This window comes from Elephas maximus, chromosome 24 (assembly GCF_024166365.1).
Source record: "Elephas maximus indicus isolate mEleMax1 chromosome 24, mEleMax1 primary haplotype, whole genome shotgun sequence".
In the NCBI taxonomy this organism is placed as follows: Eukaryota; Metazoa; Chordata; class Mammalia; order Proboscidea; family Elephantidae; genus Elephas; species Elephas maximus.
Window position 1 is genome coordinate 24,213,525 of NC_064842.1, and position 23,243 is coordinate 24,236,767.

General features: G+C 41.7%; 1 protein-coding gene across 11 annotated transcripts in view; it reads right to left on the reverse strand.

The window, feature by feature from the left end:
- The window catches only part of CHRM3 (cholinergic receptor muscarinic 3), a 552,731-nt gene that overhangs the window by 21,120 nt on the left and 508,368 nt on the right, over positions 1–23,243 (reverse strand). The window contains exon 5 of one of the 11 annotated variants that reach the window (XR_007515294.1): positions 13,489–14,281. The exons of the other annotated variants lie outside the window; for them this stretch is intronic. The gene's annotated coding sequence lies outside the window, so the exon portion shown is untranslated. Of the gene's footprint in view, positions 1–13,488; positions 14,282–23,243 lie in introns of those variants that run through there. 11 annotated transcript variants of the gene reach the window in all.

Here is a 23,243-nt window from a genome sequence, read left to right on the forward strand (position 1 = left end):
TAGGAAATCACGGGCGCGCATCCGACGCTACGATGAATGAAATAAACGTACGCCACTTCGACTGATGAATACGCTGCTCTCATCATCATCGTTAAAAACTCTTCATTGGAAAGCAACAAAGTGCAGTGAAGAAAACATGGTCCTTGGAATCAGGCTGACCTGGAATTGAATCTGAGTTGGCCCAGAAGATGTACTGTTTGTTGTCAGCTACTGTGGAGACCCCCCACCCCCAGACACAACGGGATCAGACTGTTGTGATCCATAGTGTTTTTGGCAGTAGATTGCCAGGCCTTTCTTCCTAGTCTGTCTTAGTCTGGCAGCTTCACTGAAACTTGTTCAGGATTATAGTAACAAGCAAACTTCCACTGATGGACGGGGGCGCTGTGTATGAGGTTCACCGGTCAAGAATTGAACCCAGGCCTCCCACATAAAAAAAAAAAAAAAAGATTTTTGAGGGTATAAATTCTACCACTGAGCCACCACTGTCGTCAGAAGATGTATGAACTTGTCAAATTGCCTGGCTTCTCCGAGATGACATTTCTTCGTTTATAAAACTGGAATACCACCACCTACTCTGTAGGTTATGGAGAAGGTAAGAAGCTTCATGGTGTGGTGGGCTGATACTTTGACGTACTAACTGATTTGCCTCCCTCCCCCGTATGCTAGCTTCTTGTGTTCTCAGAGTTGAGCAGTTACTGCAGAAATGCCGAAAGAAACCAGTCCACACTCCAGTTTTGCTTTTTAAAATAGACCTTAAAGACCCTGGTAGAGATAAGAGCTTTAGAAATAATATCTTTTGAGATGTAAATGCTTAGGAGTTTTGAGTATTAAGAAATGGTGTACTGGCCTAAACATGAGGCAAATAGAAAGATTCTCCCCACCCCACCCAGACTAAATAAATTGATATCGCTATATAATCACTATAAAAAGGTGATTTGCCACTACCAATTAACAATGAAAATGTATATACACCATGACTCAGCAATGTAACTTCTAAATATTTACTTTCTAAAAAGTCTACAAACATAGATGAGGAAATAATGAACAAGGATGTCTGCTGAAGCATTTATGTTATGACAAAAAGTAGGAAAATCTAAAAGTCCATCAGTTGGGGAAAGGATAAAAAAGTATGATAATATACACAGGGAAGTATTATACAGCAGATAAAAGTAATGACAGAAAGAGAGTGCGAGAGAGGGTGCGCATGGGAGACTGTGTGAGCCAGAGAGCCCCCTGGTGGCATAGTGGTTAAGAGCTACGGCTGCTAAAAAAAAAAAGGTCAGCAGCTAGAATCCACCAGCTTTTCCTTGGAAACCCCATGGCACAGTACTATTCTGTCCTGTAGGCTCGCTATGAGTCAGAACTGACTCAATGGTAATGAGTTTGTGGGGCGATGAACATAACTTAGGTAACACTAAAACACATAAAACAATAGATACATTTTATGTAAATATATATTTAAAATAATCATTAAAATACAGAAAGATGCATTAACCAGTCACCAGCTGCCCTGGAGTTGACTCCTACTCATGGCTACATGGCAACATCAAGTGTGTCAGAATAGAACTCCACTCCACAGGGTTTCCAGTGACTGATATTTTGGAAGTAGATCTCCAAGCTACAGCTCAGGGGTCACTATGAGTTGAAATCAACTCCACAGTAACTTTTTTTTTTCCTTAGAGGAGAGAGTCGCTGCCTGGCATGCCTCTTCATGACCCACCATGTCTGCCTTCTCCACAGCCCAGGTGAGGCACGCATCTGGTCCTCCCCAACGTGGTCACACCAGTCTGTACCAGTAAACGGGTGTCCCTGTGTGGGCAGGAAACAAGGTTTACCTCCCCTGCTTCATTCAGCTACATGTACTGAGACATTTTCTACAAGCTTCTCCATGGCCCTTGTGCCACAGTGCCAAAATCACCTCATTAAAAGGATCCTTGCTCTTTAGAGGCTCAACAAGGGAGGTCTTTGGATGCGGTTCTTTCTTGACACAAAGAACCGCATCCGAAGAAACTGATGAGCAGGTCATAAAGAACTGAAAATAGAATACCTACAAAAATGCTTACTAGAAATGAATGTCACTCTTCATGCATCTGTCATTTCATAGGTAATATGTAACTTTCTAAGGACCAGGGCTTCCAGGGTAGACCCAACTGAAATGAATAATAAACCTGAGCTAAAAGCCCTCAGTTTAAGGTGCTTTTCTGAGGAAAAGTTATCATTTCTATGCTTAATACGGTTTTCTCATCGTGACGCAACATCCTATTTTCTATGTTGAATTATACTGTGAGGAGACCTAAAGGGAGTCTCTCTTTTTAATGCTCAGGAAGAAATGGGTAGTGGGAACAGAGGCCGCTTCTGAGCCTCCTGAATTTAGCACTTTGTAAGTAATCTCTCCCCTCAAAAAAAAACCCAAACCCGTTGCTGTTGCGTCAATTCCGACTCATAGCAACCCTATAGGACAGAGTAGAACTACCCCATAGAGTTTCCAAGGAGCACCTGGTGAATTCAAACAGCCAACCTTTTTGTTAGCAGCCGTAGCTCTTAACCACTACACCGCCAGGGTTTCCTTACATAATCCCAAGCATGGGATTCTCAGATTATAGCCCGGAGAAGGGTGAATGGGATGGTCGGGCAGGAACAGAACAGGGGCAGGTGGCTGGCTCTTGTCTGGGATCCAGAGCAGCTGGTTTCTTTGTCAGGTGCTACTGCTCCAAAATGATTAAAAATCCTGGAAATTGGGGCCTGTGGAAGATGGGTGGACTCTTCAGGGCATTGCTATTAAGTGTCCCAGCTCCAGATGTCAGCCAAGGAGTACAAGACTGAACGTAATCCCGCGGGTGGCCGTCCACACAGGCGACTTTGAAAGCACTGATGGATGCTAGGGGAGGGCCTTGAAAGTACTTCAACCTTAACCTTCCATGTTTGAAGATGTGGGTTAGTTACATCTGTGTTATGTATAGGTTGGCTCTTGATTTCATTTCTAAGTACATATTTTTCCAGACCACTTTCACTACATTACCTTTAGGAACAGATACAGAATGGATCCCCTCAAGTTTTTTAAAAATGCAAGTCAGGAATCCATTAGCTCATTCAACACCAGAATACAAAAGAAAAGAAATAAAATTGAATATCACGTATCTGAATGCATACCACCTAATGAGACTATGGTTTCAGTAGGCTTTGGTTTTACACACACACACACACACACACACTCTCATGTATACAGTCACAATGCAGAATGTATTTCAGTGCCTATTTTGACCTCTTTTCTTAATATTTAAAAGAAGAGGGTGGAACAGAAAATACAAAAAAAAAAAAAAAACAAAGAATTTGAGAGGATTGAGTTTAGGGGAAAGTGAAGGATAATTACGGAAAATTTACCCCTCCCTCCTAGTTTTTTTTTTTATGGAATAAAAGCTTTCCAGGGTTGTAAATCTGTAAAATATATAGATGTTCTTATCTTGTGCTGTTGAGGTGATTCTGACTCATAACGACCCCATGTGTTACACAGCAGAACTGCTCCATAGGATTTTTTGGGCTGTAGTCTTTATGGAAGCAGATCGCCAGGCCTTTTCTTCCCTGGTGCAGCTGGGTGAGTTGGAACTACCAACCTTTCAGTTACTAGCCAGGTGAAAACTGTTTATACCACCCAAGGGACCTAAAATGCATAGATAAAAACCAAAAGACCAAACCCACTGCCGCTGAGGAGATTCCAACTCATAGCGACCCTATAGGACAGAGTAGAACTTTCCGTACAGTTTCCAAGGAGTGCCTGGTGGATTTGAACTGCCCACCTCTGGTTAACAGCCATAGCTCTTAACCACTACACCACCAGGGCTCCCCAAATGTACAGGTAGCCTTTTAAAATAAAAAAGTGTAAATATCCACTGTGAAAACATATGTGGTAGTACTTACAAGAATCTAAAATGCCAATACAAAAGGGAGGTATTTTCGTTTTAATGAATTCCAGGAAGACAAGTTAAATTTTATTCCCTCTAAGTCACACTGGTGGTACCCATTGTGAAAAAAAGGATCGAGGGCTCTCAAATTCTAAACTACCTAAGCTGATTAAAAACGCGTAAGTTACTTTGTTTTCCAGAAATCTAAATTAATTCTACTTTTTTTTTTTTGTAAATCACTAAGGGAGAGGGTGAAATTCTTGGCAGTTTCCAATAATATTTTTTTCTTAAGGCGACTATTATGCTTTTTCCCTATTTGGAATCCAGTATCCATAATTTTTCAGGGCTTGTTTTGAGTCTCTTTTCCACTGCCCTCTTGCTAAGACTGTCTCTGTTTTCTGTCGTAATTCATTACCGCATCAACAGCTAAAATGATTTTCCAAAGGTTATTTCGTGATCGGTGAAAGGAAATACCAGGATCGGCCACTAGATGGCAAAGCAGACTCGGAGAACAACCTCTATGCGACCAGGCGGCAAAGCAGCAGCCTGTCTTCCCAAGCTGGTGACTGGGAGCTTCAGCTTAGCTCAGTCATGCAGTCCCTGGAGCGTATCAAAGAGGGTCAATAAAGCCTTTGCCATCAAATGTGTCTTCAAAGGGAATCAAACTTTTTCAAACCTGCTCAGTCAGAATCAAACTTGGTGAACTTGGCTCTTGCTATTCATTTCAAGCGACAAGGAGGAACAATGTGCCCTAATATGGTGCAATTGCTCACGTTGTGAATAGAACGTTGCAGAACGCCAAAACGGGAATGAAATCCCATTTAAAAGAGAGAAAGCTTGTTTTTAAAAAGTGGAAGCATCATGCTGCCTCCCTTCATTACTCTCTTTCATAGGTTTTATTCATTTCGACGACAGCAATGAAAGATGCTCGGAAACGTAGTTGCAGGAGTACTGCCTATGGAGAGCAGTTGCTGCTAAAATAACGGTTTTACCTCAAAAACCAAAAATCTAAATAGGATTAATGATCATCTGCATTAGCACTCCCGAGCCTAAAACGGTTTGTTATTAGAATTTCTCAAGAAATGGCAGGAAGTAAACAAATGTAAAACAATTAAAAACCAATTAGGCCATTTGCCGAGAAAGGGACCAGCTCACCGTCCCTGAAGTTAGTCATTTCTGAGGGAGAAAGAGGGAAAGAGTGGAGACAGAGTCCGTTCTACTGAAAATCTGAATGATCTAAGACTTTTTTATTATTTTCCTTCATTCCGAAGATTTATTTATTGCCATTTCTTTTGAATACTGTGCTTTTGTAATGGAGGATAAGGAATGATGCCTTTAAAATAACATTCTAGCTAATATACCTGTAGAAACAATTCTGGTTAAAAATCTTCTAGAGAAAACAGTCGTGCGGATTAAATATTTCTAACATGCCAGTTTATATACCGAAAGGACACCTGGTGAAGAAAGTTCTTTTGGCTTAATACTAAAGCTTTTTGGATTAAGTTACCTGAGTTATGGTTTTTCAAGGTCCACGTTTATCAGAGTACCTACTTTTATATCTGGGCCTATATCCCCATCTGATTTCCTTTTAAACGTCAATCTGCTCCCCCCACTTCATACATACAACTGTATGTTTGCAAAAGAAAGTAGAAGTGATGGGGGAAGCATGCAGAAAACAGCGTTTAACAGGCACGACCATAAAAAAAAAAATAAAAAAATTATTATTATTATTTTTTTTTTTTAGTGCGTGAGAATCAGGGAACTTTACAGGCTTGCCACATGGTCAAACGACCTAAGCGCTTCGGTCCTGGTTCCTCATCTATAAAACGGGGAATACCTGAGGAGTAGATAGAGCTTACTCAAAACAGTGTAGCCTGGCTGGTACGCACTGTATTTTCACGCAAATAACGCACACCTTCTATGTTTCTTTGCTAACCGTGCCTTCCCCCCATCAAGGTATTTTCACAAGTACTGCTGTGCCAATTTTTTCCTTTTACATGCTGCTGTAAAAAAATTAGCATAACACACAAAAATACCTGGTGGGGGGAGGGCGCAGTTGGCAAACATAGAAGGTGTGCATTATTTGCATAAAAATAAGGTAGCAATTTCTCAAAAAGGTAAGATTAATTTAAATTTTCTATGATTGATTGATTTTATAGAATAGCCTTTGTCATAGTTAACAAAAGCTAATATTTATTGAGTGTAAACCACAGGTTCTCCACTGGGGTGACTCTGCCCTCGAGGGGACAGTTGGCAATGTCTGGAAACATTTTTGGTTGTCACAACTTGGGGAGAATGTAATACTGGCATCCAGCAGATAGTGGCCTGGCATGCTGCTGAACAGCCTGCAAACACAGGGCAGTGCCCACAGCAACAAATTATCTGGCCTAAAAGGTAATAGTTCTGAGTTTGAGAAACCCAGGTGTAAAAAGAGATAATGGTTAGAGGTCCAGAAAAATGTGGCAGCTTTCAGTTTTCCAGAAAAATATGGAAAATGTCCTCATACTTATTAACCAGGCAAACTTTTAGTCTCTTCAAGAATCAGCTCTGACTTCGTTACTCTGTAAATCGTATTCTTTGCCCTCCCCCAAATGAGTCTCATAATCATTTCTTCAAACTTTCAATCATAATTTCAGATAATAATTGAGTTTGAGTGTTTAGACTGAGGATATAGTCCTTGCTCTCAAGGAATCACTTTTTGTGACACCATCAAGTAGTCAAAATAAGTGCAAGAGAAGGTCATTAAGTCCAAAAAGGAAATGCATACAAAATTCAGTAGTGTGAATAATTAGCTTGGCTTGATTTGGTGAGGATGTGGCAAAGGAGAGGATATTTTGTGAATTTTGAGGAATAAGACTTTGCCAAGAGAAAAGAGAGCACACCATTCCAAGTAGAGGGAATAGTCCCTGCCAAGGCCACTCCTTAGTGCTCCCAGAGCGCCTCGTATGCATTTGTGTTAGAGCACACAGTATTTCTATTTGTTTCTCCCATCACTCCATGGGCCCCTTGAAGGAAGGTTCCCTTTTCTCCTACTAACTCATACTCTAAGATTCAGTATAATTTCTTTTCTAGTAATGGACTCAGAAGGATTTCCTCCACTCTGTCCTTATTGAGATTACAGTTCTGGAAGGGGAGAACTGGTAATAGAAGTGCTCAAGGAGACAAAGTTGGAGAAAAGGTGGCAGAAGTAGGGGTCATATTTGATAAGTACTAACTTGAATGGCCACCACTCGTCTGTCAGTCTGTCGTCCTGTGGTGGCTTGTGTGTTGCTATGATGCCGGAAGCTCTGCCACTGGTATTTCAAGTACCAGCAGGGCCACCCCTGGTGGACAGGTTTCAGTGACGCTTCCAACTAAGACAGGCTAGGAAGAAAGGCTTGTTGATCTACTTCTGAAAATTAACCAATGAAAACTCCATGGATCACAACAGAATATTGTCCCATATGCTGCTGGAAGATGAGCCCTCAAGGTCAGAAGGCACAGTGGCCACAACAATGGACTGGAGCACATCAAGGATCATGAAGTTGACACAAGGCCAAAGTTCGTTCTGTTATACATGGGGTAGCATTGAGTTGGAGCTAACTCAAGGTCACCTAACAACATCAGGAGACAAGAGAGACAGTGTACAGTTGTTGAAGCAGCACAGACCCTGGGGTCTGGCAGGCAGACTTGCACGTGAGGTCTACAAAGTACCTTCTGGGTGTCTGTGGAGAAATGGACTAACCTTACACACTTTGGATAAAGGGGGATCTGACGTGGGGATAAACATATCATGTAATTGTTTTGAGGGTTAGAGGAAATAAGCTACATAAAGAACACAATGCATGGTGCATATCCCTTTCATGATTATGAATTCTAATTTTAATAACTTGATGAAGGCAACTAACAACAAAAACAACTTGGAAAGGATGGCACAAAGGAGTGAGAGCTCCAGAGGCAGGTGTATGGAAGGCTAAGAAGCTACTTGGAGGAAACTCAGGCACTGGGACTTATCCAAGAAAAGAAACAGTTCAGTGGAATCTGTTTTTCAAGACAGGAAGGAGGTATAACCTGGAAAGAGGAGTATTCCCTAGATAACTGGTCAGTGATCTAGCAACACCTTCGGTTACTTTCTATCACCACAGGGCAAGCAAGGGGAATTCACAAAGAACCCTGTCATTGTCACATCTCTTAGAATGGTCATCTGGTCATGGACCCAACACAGTTGAAGCTTTCTGAGGAAAACAGCATCACATATATGCACACATTACTTTGTAATCACGCTTGTCTGCCCTGAATTTACTCTTGGCCTTACACATGTAACCCATGTCACATGCCCCCCAGGGCACTGAGGGTTTTGAGAGGCGCTAGACAGCCTGTGGTTGGGTCCTAGTCCACCATTGACAAGCTGTGCGACCTCAGGTTATCAAAGCTCTGAGGTCCTCGGCATCCTCATCAGAAAATTAAAAATACAAATACCCATATGGTTGTTAAGAGGATTAAGTGAGATAATACATGATGCATCAGACACACTGCCATCGCTCAGTAGGTGAGCCCTCCCCTTGCCTGCTTCCTACATACAGCCAGGGTGGGGTCCCCTGGGATATGCCAGCAAGGTGGCCACAGCGAGGTGTCCTTGGCACTGGCAGGCACCTGTGCCCTTCCGTGGTTAAATATTTGAAACATCACTCCTTGCATATATATGTATTTTCATTTTACCGTTAGGTTTCAAGTCTTTTTAGGACAGTATCAAAGTGTTTTTTTTTTTTTCCCCCTTTCTTTCTTAGTTTCCCATTCTGCCTGAGAATCCCTAACTGGGTTAAAATAAAATAGTTCCTTAGTAGATAAAATATTTAGTGGATCAATATTTGATTCATAAAACCAAAACCAAACCCATTGCCATCGAGTTGATTCCGACTCATAGAGACCCTAGAGGGCAGAGTAGAACTGCCTCAGACGGTTTCCAAGGAGTCCCGGGTAGATTCGAACTGCCGACCTTTTGGTTAGCAACCACTAAGCCACCAGGGTTTCCATTTATCTGATGCACAGGGTTATTAATAATATGATCTAATTTTCCTTACAAAATCAAATTAGCCAAGAAAAAGACATAAGAATTGTGATACCTCTCAACACCTTGAAAACTAAAAACTTTTAAGATCAAAATGAATTCTATGGAAAAGAGAGAAATGGCAGAGGAGAAGGTAATGATGCTAAGTGGAAAAATACCACCAGAAATAGGAACAACGGAACTAGCAAGATGACTTCAGGATATTTAGTAAAGTATTTTATAAATGCTGAGGAGATACATTTTAAGAGATAAAAGAGTATTGTGGAGAGCACACGGAAACTATGGAAATGAAAATGAGACTTTGCAGTTTTATTTTGATTTCTACTGTGCTTTAGGAAGCTCTGGTGGCGCGGTGGTTAAGAGCTTGGCTGCTAACCAAAAAGTCGGCAGTTGAAATCCACCAGGCACTCCTTGGAAGCCCTAAGGAGCAGTGCTACTCTGTCCTGGAGGGTCGCTATGAGTTGGAATTGACTCGATGGCAATGGGTTTGGGTTTTTTTTTTTTTTTTGGCTTATTGTCCTTTCAGGGATGTGCTTTTTAACTTCTTTTTTTTATGATTTAAAGACAAACATCACAGTGACCTGAGAGCCCTGCAGGTTTTGTTGTCACTGTTTCCTTTATACTACTGTTACCACTAAGTGGTTAAATAACTTGTCCAAAGTCACACAGCTAATGTGGACCCAAGACGCCAACACAGGCTCCCAAGTCTTTTCCTCACCACTATCCTAGTAAGCAGATCTGTCATGAACAAGCAAACTTTTCAAACAATAGCTAAGTGTATAAGCAAAAACCCAGTCCTCTTGCCCTTGCCTCTCTCATTCCCAGGCCCCAGAGGTAACCGCTAGCAAAAGTTTATTTAGTAAGTAAATATTTGGATATGCCCTTCCAGAATTAGTTCTTTTGCAAAATTGTATGTGTGTTTTTTTAAGCTCTCACTATGTGCAGGCATTGTTCTCTGTGTTCACAACATATTAAGTCATTTAATCCTCACAAAAATCCTGTGAGTTGAGTCTATTATCTAATCGCCAGATAAGAAAGCTGACGCACAGAGACGTTAAGTGACTGGGCCAGGGTCACACAGTTACTAGGTAGCTGAGTAAGATTGAACCAAGGCAATTTGACTCAAGATTTTTGCATTTAACTACCCAATGTATATTATGTTCTCAAACTTCCTTTTTAAATTTAACAATATGCCATAGACACCTTTCTCATTCAGTGCAAATAAATCTATATGTCACACCTACTTTAAAAGGAGCCTAAAAACATAAGGAGTGTCCAGAATTCAGCAATTGGCATGTAATGTCCTAGGCTCAAATAGAATTTTAAGGGTAGGAAAGTACATGAGAAACTGTTTGGTGAAGACTCTTTTAGTGAAATGTTTCAGCGCTCAGCATCAGGGAGGCCAATGCAAATCTCTAAGATACTTGAAGAAATAAAAAAGCTGGTGTCCAGACTCATTTTCTCCACTAACTCTCCTATAATTTTAGTAATGAGTTAATGCCTCAGTTTACCAGTGTTTAAAGGAACTAGTCATTGAATATCTGTGAATTCTACACATCATGAAATTCTGTAGAAAATCAAACAAACGAATAAACGTGAAAGATGGCTCAGGAGCATAAATGACTTTTCTTAAAAAATTAAACTTCAAAGGCATTTGCAGATTTCTATTAAAAAACAAAGCAAATTAAATTCTTTAAACTTGATACACAGAGAAAAGATGGTAATTATATTGAAGGCGCTACCTATGAAAAGGAAACAATAAATTCAGAAATGGTTAGGATCAAAATAAAATCATAATAAAAAGTCTATTTTGGCACAGTTTGTATAACTACTAGAAAACAATGATCTCTTGTTTTGAATTTCCTGAAACCAAATGGAAACGAAAGCTCACATCACTGTTAATTCTGGCTTTACGGAATTAAAAACAAAGAGGCCGAGAAAGTTGAACCGGTCAAATAAAACAGTGCAAATCTTTATTTAAAAACACGAGAGGAATATGAATGAAAAAATTAAACACTGCAAGTATGAAATCAATACATAAGAAAGGATTTATTCAGGCAGAAGAGGAGAAATTATATTGAGGCTTATGAATAAAAACAAATGAAAAATGACTGCAGGTCAAATGTTGAGGTTTGGTGCCTGGAGTTATTTTCCGAAGTCCCCATCAAATTGCACCACCTCTGGGATATACTGCATGTGCTGCCTGGGACGCACCTGGGGATCTTGGCATGGAAGGTACCTTGCCCTGATAAGACAGATACATCATGTCCCTCCACCTGCCCCTCAGCAACCTGAGAGCAAGAAATGGGGCTCATATGGATATAAGCCAGTGGACCAGCTGGAGCCAGATTCACCTGGCTGTAAACTGTGTGCATGTAAGTTAGCTGGGCAGGCTAGTTTACCCTCTGAGGCTTGTATTTCCATTTCCTGGGGTGATGCAAATGGTTAACACACTTAGCTGCTAACCCAAAAGGTGCCTCAGAAGAAAGGCCTGGGAATCTACTTCAGAAAAATCAGCAGTTGAAAACCCTATGGAGCACAGTTCTACTCTGACACATATGGGGTTGTCTTCAGTCAGAAATCACACGACAGTAACTGGTTTTTTGGGATAATACATGTAAAAACATACATGTAAAGCATATAATTCAGTGACTGAGATATGATGGAGTCTCCATCTGTGGTAAATATTATTACCATTTCTTGCCAATGATAGAGCATCAGACACTTTCTAGAATTAACATGCCACAATGGAGTGGCCATGGTTCTCGGAAGGAATTCTTCTAGTAATTGTCAACTCCCAGATTCACATGATTTTTAAGTCTTCCTGACGCCAGTGACAGATTGAACATACCATGTCATACTAATATTTGAAGCTGCAGTGCACAGTGCTATGTATATTGTTAAATTGCTATATATCAGGGAGCACACTATGGCCCTGGTAGAACCAACTCTGTATAATAATCGTTATTATCCATCATATATTAAGCCTACTATGTGCCTATGAAATGTACGTTCATTAGATTAAATCCTTAAAAGAACTCCATAAAATACACATTGTTCTCAATATTTTATATATGTGGAAATTGAGGCTCAGACACATTAAGAAACTTGCCCAATGCATATAACAATTAGTTAAGGAGTATTTCTGGAATTATGGACTCTGTATGTCTGACTTTAATAAAACTCTTTTCACTAAAACACACTCACCGTTTTTTTTTTTTTTTTTTTTTTTATGGTGGGTTCTCTTGAGTTTGGCATGAATCAAATGGTTGTTGTTAGGTTCATACATGCCTACTTCTGAAATCAACACAGATTTGAATTCTCTTTACTCAGCAATAGATGAACCAGGACACAGGTCACAAAGGGATTCAAGATTAAAGGCCCTTCCTGAATTTGAATTTATACTCCTGGTTGCAAGCTTTGTCTTTCTCATTTTTACCACCATTTTTTTTTTTTATTTATTAAGTGTGATGCCTTTGGCAGGACTGCCATTTAGAATTTGCTAAATTTCTGACAGGGGTGACCAGCCTAGGCTCAGCACATCCCCAGCCCAAAAGCAGTAGTCGGGATTGACTGGCTCCAATATCACACTCCTTGAATGATCCAAAAAGTGGATGAATCAGCTTATAGTTACCAGGGGACAACGGAGATGTTGAAGCACCTCATTGCTCTCAGTTGCTGTACAGCTTGGCTGGAATCGGCCTGTACAAGCCACTGTGAGAGTGTGTTACAGACTGAATTGTGTCTCCCCCAAAATATGTGTTAGAATCCTAACCTCTACACCTGTAGATGTAATCCTGTTTGGAAATAGGTTTTTTTTTCTGTTATTAATTAGATTATACCCCAGGTGGGCTCTATATCTAATCATTTCTGAGTTAAAGAGCAGATCAGACACGGAGACACACACACATTGGAAGGGGAAAGGAGACAGAAGAGATGTGAGGATCTTCTACGAGACAAAGAATGCCTGGGACCACCTACAAGGAAGGGGTCTACACTGCCGAGGCCCTGATTTGGACTTTTAACCTCCAGAACTGTGAGAAAATACATTTCTGTTCTTAAAAGCCACCACTCATGGTATTCTGCTACAACAGCATTAGGAAAATAAGGGAGTCCCTGGGTGGTGCAGATGGTTAACTGAAAGGTTAGTGGTTCAAGTCCACTCAGAGGCACCTCAGAAAAAAGGCCTGGCCATCTACTTCTGAAAAATCAGAGTCCTGCCCTGAAGTGATGAGCTAAGTCCACTGAGCAGGCTTTACGTGAGAGAGGGAACTGAGATCCAGGTTTTTTCATTCCTTCTTTTGACACTAGCAAATTAGAGCAGCTGGCCGTGGGAAACTACTAATGAAGATTAACTGCTGAGGGAAGCTGATTGACACGTTTGTTGGCTTCTCCACGGAGGCTCTGACGATTACACTGGAACTATAGAAGGTATCTGACCCTGCCTTATCTAGTCTATCTTTTGTTGCCATTTTTATTGACATACAAGTGTTGGCATCAGAACATATGTGTCTCCAGAGAAAAACAACACAATGACGATCAAAAGTACCACATCAGCAACAACAAAACCTCTCAAGTATAAAAACAGGCTATGGGAGAAAAGGTCTTTTATAAAAATTTATATTTCAATATATTCCAATCAGGGGCAAATACAGATTTTTGTGGGGACTGACGGTTATACAATTCTGTGCTCTCCTTTAACAAAAGTAATATAAAATTACGAATATTAAATATCATAGCTTCCCTTGCCCCCAGGGGCACATGCAAATGAGGAGCCTTGAAGTGTTAGCTTTATAGTTTCACTCCTGATTTCAGTAAAAATTGAGATGACCTAGCTATTGTTGAAATGTTGAAAGTTAAAAAAAAAAAAAAAACTAGATAATTAAAGATGTACATATACTCATATTGGAGGCCTGGAACCCTGGTGACATAGCGGTTAGGAGCTATGGCTGCCAACTAAAAGGTTGGCAATTCAAGTCTACCAGCTGCTTCTTGGAAACCCTATAGGGCAGTTCTACTCTGTCCTACAGGGTTGCTTTAAGTTGAAATTGACTCCACACCAATGAGCATATGTATATATGTGTATGTGTTTGTGTATTTATATTCATATATTTAGAGATAATGAAATTCTCTTCAAAAACATCTCAACAAAAATATGCATATAGCATGGCTGGAAATTCTGATGCTGTAAGGAAATAAATTGAACTTTCTCAGGTGTAATGAATTCCAATCAGGGATATATTACCTGTGGGATACACTGTTTCCCACCTACTTTTTCTGCTCTGGGTTTCTTGGGACTCCACTTTTTCCTATGAAAGTATCCCCGAGCAGGGACCTGTTGAACAGTGAAAGGGGAAAGAAACGTTCATTGAAGCAAAATAGCTGGGGCATCAGGCTTAAAAGCGAGGTACTGCATCCAGGAAGAATGATTGGGTAAAAATTTTGTCTCTTTTGGCTTTTGCACAGCTAGATAAGCCTTGTAAGCATATTTATGGTTTCTTGTGTGATAGCTGGGGAGCCCTGGTAGGGGGTTTTGTGTGTGTGTTTTGTATTTGGAAAACCAGAGGTGCCCAATGTACACCTCAATGGAAAAGTGCCCCACAATACTTTCTGCCACCTGGGGTCCAGTGGGACAGACGAGCGCACATCAATCATGGTGCCCGAGAAACTCCTGAGTTTTGTGGTAACATGTATTCCCACATAATATTTCTCAAAACCCATATTAAACCACACCGGTTGCCGTCGAGTAGATTCCAACTCATAGTGACCCTGTAGGACAGAGTAGAACTGCCCCATAGGGTTTCCAAGAAGCGGCTGACCTTTTGGTTAACAGCTGTAGTTCTTAACCATTGCATCACCAGAGCATGAGTCAGCATGCTTCTATTAATGAAAACACATGGTGTCCAAAAAAATCCAATCAGAAAATTACTAGGTCTTGAAAGGGATAAGCGAGGTAGGCACAGACTTACTTGTATTTACTTACTAGTCTGTAGTGCACAATTTCACCTGTTTTTCATATCAGCGATGTGGTGAAACCTAAGTGAAATTATGCACTACAAATTAGTAAGTAAATACAATTAAGCCCCTGAGTACTTTGCTTACAGTAAGCCTGTGTGTACCTTGCTTACTGGTTAATCTGCCCCTGATTCCAGTGAATTAGGTTTCTGAACTTTTATTAGCTTTTAAAATTGTTTGACATTCTGCATCCCACTTTGAAATGTGGCGTCTGGGGTCTTAAATGCTAACAAGTGGCCATCTAAGATGCATCAATTGGTCTCAACCCACCTCGATCAAAGGAGAATGAAGAACACCAAGGCCACACGATAACTAAGAGCCCAAGAGACAGAAAAAGCCACATGAACCAGAGACCTACATCATCCTGAGACCAGAAGAACTAGTTGGTGCCCGGCCACAACCGATCACTGCCCTGACAGGGAGAACAACAGAGAACCCCTGAGGGAGCAGGAGATCAGTGGGAATTCTCACAAAAAGACCATACTTAATGGTCTGACTGAGACTAGAGGAATCCCGGTGGTCATGGTCCCCAAACCTTCTGTTGGCCCAGGACAAGAACCATTCCCGAAGACAACTCATCAGACATGAAAGGGACTGGACAATGGGTAGCAGAGAGATGCTGATGAAGAGTGAGTTATTTACATCAGGTGGACACTTGAGACTGTGTTGGCATCTCCTGTCTGGAGGGGGGATGGGAGGATAGAGAGAGTTGGAAGCTGGCAAAATTGTCACGAAAGGAGAGACTGGAAGGGCTGACTCATTAGGGGGAGAGCAAGTGGGTGTACGGAGTAAGGTGTATATAAACTTATATGTGACAGTCTGACTTGATTTGTAAACGTTCACTTGAAGCTCAATAAAAGTTAAAAAAAAAAAAAAATTGTTTGAGTCAAGACTTCCAACCAGTTTGTTCCAGGTTGAGCTCCTACTGAGAATATGCATTTGCAACAAGTTCCCCTGCTGAGAACTTGCATTTCCACCCCAGAGATACTGAATAGGAATCTACCTCTGAACAAGATCCTCAGGTGATTCTTACCTATCACTTGGGAACTTGTGAGACATGCAAAGTCTCAGCAGGGGTTCCAATTGGAAGGAATCAATTCAAAGCCCTGGTATGAGAACCCATGAGTTCCCACTGCTTGCCATCAAATTACACTCAAACAAGAAAAAAGAGGGAAGAGAGAATTCCCTTGGCTGGCAACCTGATGTAGATGCACAGCCAGAAAAAAGGGGCCAATTTGTAAACGCAGGGAACATCAAGGAGTTGAGAGCCACAGACGCAGTTGTTCAATGAGAGAACAAAGAGATCAGGACATGCAAACATGACTTTGGGCATGGGGGTGGAGGGGGGGATTTGGTTCTTCTGAGAATGATAAAGAAGAACAAAGAAGAGGTCACTCTGATAAAATCCTATGTCCCAGTAATGTTTATAGGAAAATTGTCCCCTTGCCTTTGGCACAATGTTGTTCCTAGAGAGGCACAGCTGTGCTCTTCGGAAACCGACTGGAATGTAATTAGCAACTGTCTTGACAAATGGTACCATACCCAGTTGCAGGCAGGTGTCTGCTGTGGTTCCTGAAGGAATGTTGGGTTCAGTCAACTTAAAATGCTTAATTAGAGATCTGGAAATGAATGTTAATAACATTTTCACACGGTATTAGATTTGCGACTACTGCCAGCTCAAGCAGACTTTGGAAATAGATGGACCTGCCTACAATGATGCAATTTATTTTAGGAAAACCTCTGACCAGATGTTATGTTAACCATGGCCACTGAAGATAGAAGACTCACAGAAGGACTGAGTTTAAACTGATTCCAGGAAATATTTAAATAAGATATGATAATAAGCCAGAAGAGCTAGCCCTGAGAAAATGTTTCCATGGGAACGTCTATTTTTTCTCCCCTGTGATATTTCAAAGTAGAATACATACCCGTCGGGGTTGGAAGCCCTCAGCGCACATATCAGAAAGTAGTATCAGTGGTTTTTAGCATCTCTCCTTTCCTGTGGTGGTCATCTGCCACTCAAGATCTACTTCTGTCCTGTTGACAACTGGAATCCAGAACTCTCCTTCCTTGTTTCAAAAGATTTGGATATGGGAAAAAGATGAAATTCAAGACTTGACCTCAACCAGCATCAGGAGTCATTCTAAATCTTCCTTGTGCCCTCAAAAGTATCATCATCGCGTGACTTACTCTGGCTTGAAATAATAAACAATGCACACTTACGAGAAATCAGAAGGCAGCTGAGGCAATACTAAATATTTTAATGGAACTTTGCTGATCACTTAGAAACAGTTACAAGATCATTTAGGAATAGCTTCCGAGAGCATTTTAATTAGCATTCCCCTCAACAGGCTAGTAAGGAATCAGAGAGGGGTTGGTTTCCATTTTTCAGATCACAGAAGGAGAAGACCTCATGAAAAATTTTAACTAGTGCATCTGGCTCAGTTAGAGTTTTAGATGAGAACGGCCTTTCACTCTATAATGCATCTAATCTAATCCGAAGCTGAAGATATCCTATGGGGCCTTTAGAGGAAAAGCCACGGCAGGTGTTGGGTTTATGAAGATTAACTGCTTAGTCACTGTACTTGGGAAGCACGGAGCAGGTGTGCCCTTTGCTTAAGGAAAGCACAAGGCACTGGCTGGAGTGCCTGTCGTGGAAGTAATTGTTTGGTACCAAAGTTTTCACCAAATACACCCATCTGCTGCTAAAAATATACTGAGGGCTTTAGCAGGAAAAAAAAAAAAAAAAAAATTAGTGATATTACTCTCAAGGTGAAAAAAATGATCGCAAATAACTGTCAACAAATCCATCAATTTAACTAATCACTATTTACTTGATGTAGATCAGTCTCCTAGGCCAGTGGTTCTCAGCTTGTGGTCCCTGGACCAGTAGCATCAGCGTCACCTGACAACTTGTTAGAAACGCAGTTTCCGGAGCCCCACCCAAGACCTGCATTATCAGAAGTTCTGGGGGTACGGCTTAACAATCTGTGGTCTAACAGGCCCTTCAGGTGGTTCCGATGCATGCTGAGTTTGAGACCCACTGTCGTAGATGAGTATCACGTGTCTTTCATCTTCCCTGTTTGCAAAATCAACACAAACTGGTAGCCCAGGCAGTTTGTCAGGTGTGGTATATATCATTTATTTTCAATTTCTTTTAAGATGCTTGCCTGTTAAAATTTTGTCAATGGTCTTAAAAACTATCAGCAGGGGTTTCTCCCGGTCCCCTCCTGTACCCCCAATTCTTATCAATCAGATTCTAAACAGATTGTAAGCACATTGGCGATAAGAAGGAACCAAGAACGGTGCCATGATTTATACCTTCTATCCATTTTTTTTTCTTTTATCCATAAAACGGAGCTCTGGAGGCGCAGTGGTTAAATGCTGGGCTCCTAACCGAAAGGTTGGTGGTCTCAACGTACCAGTTGCTCCATGGGAGAAAAATGTGGCAGCCTGCTTCAGTAAAGACCATAGCAGTGAAAACCCTAGGGGGCACTTCTGTCCTATAAAGTGCTGTAAGTCAGAATCGACCCGGCGGCAATGGGTGTCCATAAAACATTTGTTGATGGGGGCAACCAAAGCACAGTATTGTTTATCAGCCATTTAACAAGAATTCACTGTACACCTTTCTTATGAATTCAGCATGCTAAGGCTTTAAGGAATATTTAGCAAACTTCAAGACAGGCTTTTTAGCTCTAAGAATTATGGCACAACTGAAAGAATGAAAGAATCAGAACTATTTAAGTTGTAAACAGGCTTCCATTTTGGTTTCTCTCACAACGCCTAGTGCAGCCAAGGGCCAGGACAGACCTTCAGTAACCCCCTGTAGAATGACCTCCTGGGAAGAGTAAAACTGGCCAGGAAGCACTATCCACTCACTGAGTTTAATCTACATGTCTGGTGCATTAAAACTAGAGCAACTTAAAAAAAAAAAAAAAATGAAACTACTTCAAGATGCTTGTGGCAAGCTAACTGCTTTTCTTACCCTTTTCTGTCCATTTTCACAAGAAAGGGGAACCAAATCAGTCTCAAAAAAGCATCACTAACAAACCTAAGAGGCAGTTAGCGCAACTTTCAAGTGTTAGCAGAACGTTAACAGGTAAGTTTGGCTGTCCTCTTGGGAACAGCCCTCTTATCAAATCAGGGCTGATGTTTTCAGGTATCATGCTGACAAGGCTCTCTTTTCACGTAATAAACGTATTTCCCTTGGAACTCAGTGTTCTTCAGTGTTTAAGATTAGTCTGTTTTCATTTGCATTAGAACAATTTTAAGAGGAGAGGTACATTTTCAGCAGTACTCACTGTAAAACAAATGAAAACCTAAAGATTGGAGGTGAGAATGAATATAGATTTAGATATCGGAGCTTCTAGACAAAGATGAACTAGGAAGAAAGGCCTGGCAATCTACTTCTGAAAATTAGCCAGTGGAAACCCTATGATCACAATAGTATGCTCTGCAACCCATCATCAGGATACTGCAGGACCTTGCAGCATTTCCTTCTGTTGTGCGTGGGGCCACCATGAGACTGGGGGGGGGGTTGGGGGTGAGAGTGGGGGGTGGGAGGTAGGGGGTGGGATGGGGGACAACTTCAGCAGCTAACAACAACAAAAAGATGTTTGAAGTCAGGTGGAGACAACGCAGATGTAGTAGGTAGGAAACATTTCATTCCTAGTTCCTTTACTTACATCTCCATTTCATTAATTCATTCATATATTCCACGAATAAGAATTGAGTGTGTACATATTCATTAAAGGTAATGGTTAAGAGCACACACTCAGAGCTAGGCTGCATGGGTTCAAAAGCACATTCTAGGCTTTTTACCTTCGGGCAAGTTACTTAATTGCTCTGTGCCTCGGTTTCCTCATCTGTAAAACATGGAGTAATAAGAGCACCTGAATGAGGGGTTATAATGAGGATTAAGCAACACACTTAGAATGCCTGAGGACCAAAGCAAAAAAAAAAAAAGGGAAGCCACGCACAGGGTTGGTGGGGGAGCACTGTGGGCACAGAGAAGACACTTCTTGATAAAACAGCTGGTTCCATATGTTATGATGATGAGTCAGGAGGAGGGGCATTTATTCTATTGAATCACTTTTTAAATGCTGTTATTTGTATATTTCAACAGAACCTAGACTAGACTGGGTGGAAATGGGCGTGGAAGTCTCCTGAACCACAAAGAAAATATCCCATGTACGGAGAAATACTTAGACACATATTTCTTAACTCCCTGGAACAAGATGACTCTGAATCTTGAAAATAATTCTTTCAATGCAGAAGGGTCCTGAAATGGGGAGTCTCTCTGGATATAAATCACACCCACCAGTAAATCTGAATGAATTCACCATAGGTTTATTGAACACTCACTATGTGCTGTGCAGTCATTGTGCCCTACACCAGGGGCTGCAGGGACCCTACCTACTTTCCATCAGCTCACATCCCAAGATGAAAACACTAGGCCATGTGGTCTTGTAGTATCAGTCGCATAGTATTACCAAGGTATGTACATCTGAGGTTATAACTTAGCATAATTTCTATTCTTTCTTCAAATTTGCCATGCCAGTTATTGTTCCCATGCTCCTTGGCGACTGAGTCATTCTCAATTTTTCCTAATTAGTGATATCAACCATTTTGTCGCACTGTGGTAGCTTACATGTTGCTGTGATGCTGGAAGCTAGGCCATTGGTATTTCAAATACCAGCAGGGTCACCCATGGTGGACAGGTTTCAGTGGAGCTTCCAGATTTAGACAGACTAGAAGGAAAGGCCCGGCAACCTACATCCAAAACGTAGCCAGTGAAAACCCTATGAATCACAACAGAACACTGTTTGATACAGCGCTGGAAGAAGAGCTCCGTAGGTTGGAAGGCACTTCAAGTACACAGTGGCTGCACAAATGGACTTGAGTACACCAGTGATGGTGAACACGGCAGAAAACCAGGCAACATTTTTGTTCTGTTCTATATCAGGTCGCTGTGAGTCAGCTGACGCTAAGGCAGCTAATGATAACTAGTGATGTCAAAGGCTTCTGTACCTCAGTTTCCTCACCTGTAAAGTGGGGATGATGCTAGCACCTACCTCAGATGATTGCGACGGGATTAAATGAATTAACTGATGTACTTCAACCGTGTCTGGCATAGAGTCAGACTCAATGTGCCCAAAGATTACTGTTACTACTACTAGTATCACCAGGAAACCTCTTAATTCAAAACAAAACAGAATAAAACAGAACAAAAACTAACAATGAAGCTCCAGGAATAGCACTCTGGAGCAGTTCTACCACTAGTTAGCACATTACTTTGGGCAAGGAGTTTACTCCCTGTAGACCTCAGCAGTACAATGAGGACATTAGAAACGTTGAGTTCTTTTCCAGTTGTAACTTTGTAGAACTCTGAGTTTCTAAATTCCTCAGTTTAAGTCCCTGTACTTCATCACAGGTCAAATTCCCTTCTGTTTTGCAAGGAAATAACCATACAAAGGCTTGGAATTACAGTGGGGGAGGGGGCCTAACAAGAGGTTCTTTGCATTCAAAAGAAATTCAAAGATAAGGTTTTCTTCCAATGGTGAAACTTGAGCTCAAACAACTTACTTTAAATAGTTATTCGAAGGGCAAGTGAAGCAGATGGTTGAGAGTGAGCTCCGTGCTCATAAAACATGAGAAACTCTGGTGGATGTCATCTCTGGCCCAGTGAGGCCCTGATGGTTACCCGAATGACAGTCCAGGTATATTTGTAGATGCAGCCCAATCAGTTTGTCTTTCCGTTTTATTTTTTTCCCATTTCCTCGATTTTTTTTCCCCTTTAACTGTCTTTTCCCCTCTCTGCTTCCACTTGTTAGGCCCATTGGCGGCAGCTTTAGCCAGCACTAACTCCTGGTCCAGGAGTTGCTATTCTTTTATCTAGCAGTTGCCTGCTGTTGTCATTACTATTTTACCCTCTGCTCCCTCATCTGAAAAATAGGATTGCTGCTATGTTTCCTCTTCTGAAGAATATCACACAAATTAATAGCAACACAGATGCCTGAAATTGTCCATTATATTTTCATGGCCTCCAGAACCAGATATAACTCTGAGTATGTCTAATGCTGTTATTATGACTGGAAGGGAGGAGATTCTTATTGAAACAAAGCAACCAGACACCAAGAGATGCGAGCATGCATCTGGCTTCATGTTGAGCCAGCAAGGACTTCGCTAAGGGGATTGCAGGGGGTGATGGGTGGAGTGGGTGGGGGGCAGAAGGAAGAGGGCATTTTTCTCTCTTCTGCTTGAACAGAGTCCCTGGGTGGTGCAAACTTAACGGGCTTGGCTGCTAACCGAAAGATTAGCGGTTCAAGTCCACCCAGAGGCACCTCGGAAGAAAGGCCTGACGGTCTACTTCTGAATCATCAGTTATTGAAAACCCTGTGGAGCACAGTTCCACTCTCACACACCATGAGTCGGAGTCAATGCGATCGCAACTGATTTTTTTTTTCCTGCTTCTGCTGACATGCTCCTGGACCAGCCAGTTCATCCGGGAGCCCGATTTTCAATTAGATGACTCATGGCTGGCTTGCCTGAGGATTTTTCAGAACGAAAAAAATGAAACCTGACAGTGTTATGGATGTCTTAGTAAACACAAGCAATGTAAAGCGGGTTTCTGAGACAGCACATAAATATAAAAACAAAATTGAGGAAACCTGGAAAGCATAGCCAGGTTCTAAAGATGCAGGGGGGCTGTTCTGGCTGCGATGTCCAAAGCAATGGTTCTCTAGTGTGGTCCAGCAGCAGTAGCAGCGTCACCTGGGAACTCCTTAGAAATGCACGTTCTTGGGCCCTGCCCCAGACCTGCTGAACTCTTGGGGTGGGGCCAGCAACCTGTATTGTAACAAGCCCTCAGGTGAGTCTGATGCAGGCTGCAGTTTAGAGCCCCAGGGTTAAAGAAGTCTGTAACCCTTGTCTGTACTGCTCCTCTGCACTTCCTTGACCTGGAAAGTCCCGCCTCCCCTTCACTGTCACCTGGTCAACCCCAGGTAGATGCTGGGATGCCCCTCCTCCTCAGACTAAGTCAGGTGTCCTAACGGTCGGGCATAGAGTACCCAGCGTACATCCTCACAGGGCAACGATGAATGCAAACTGCATTTTAACTGGCGGTCTGACTCCCTGCCTCCTTGGTACCCGTGAGAGTCCATGGGTGGTACAAATGGTTAACGAAATTGTCTGCTAATTGAAAGGTTGGAGGTTCGAGTCCACCCGGAGGCACCTCAGGAGAAAGCATTGGTGATCTACTTCTGTAAATTTACACTCACACA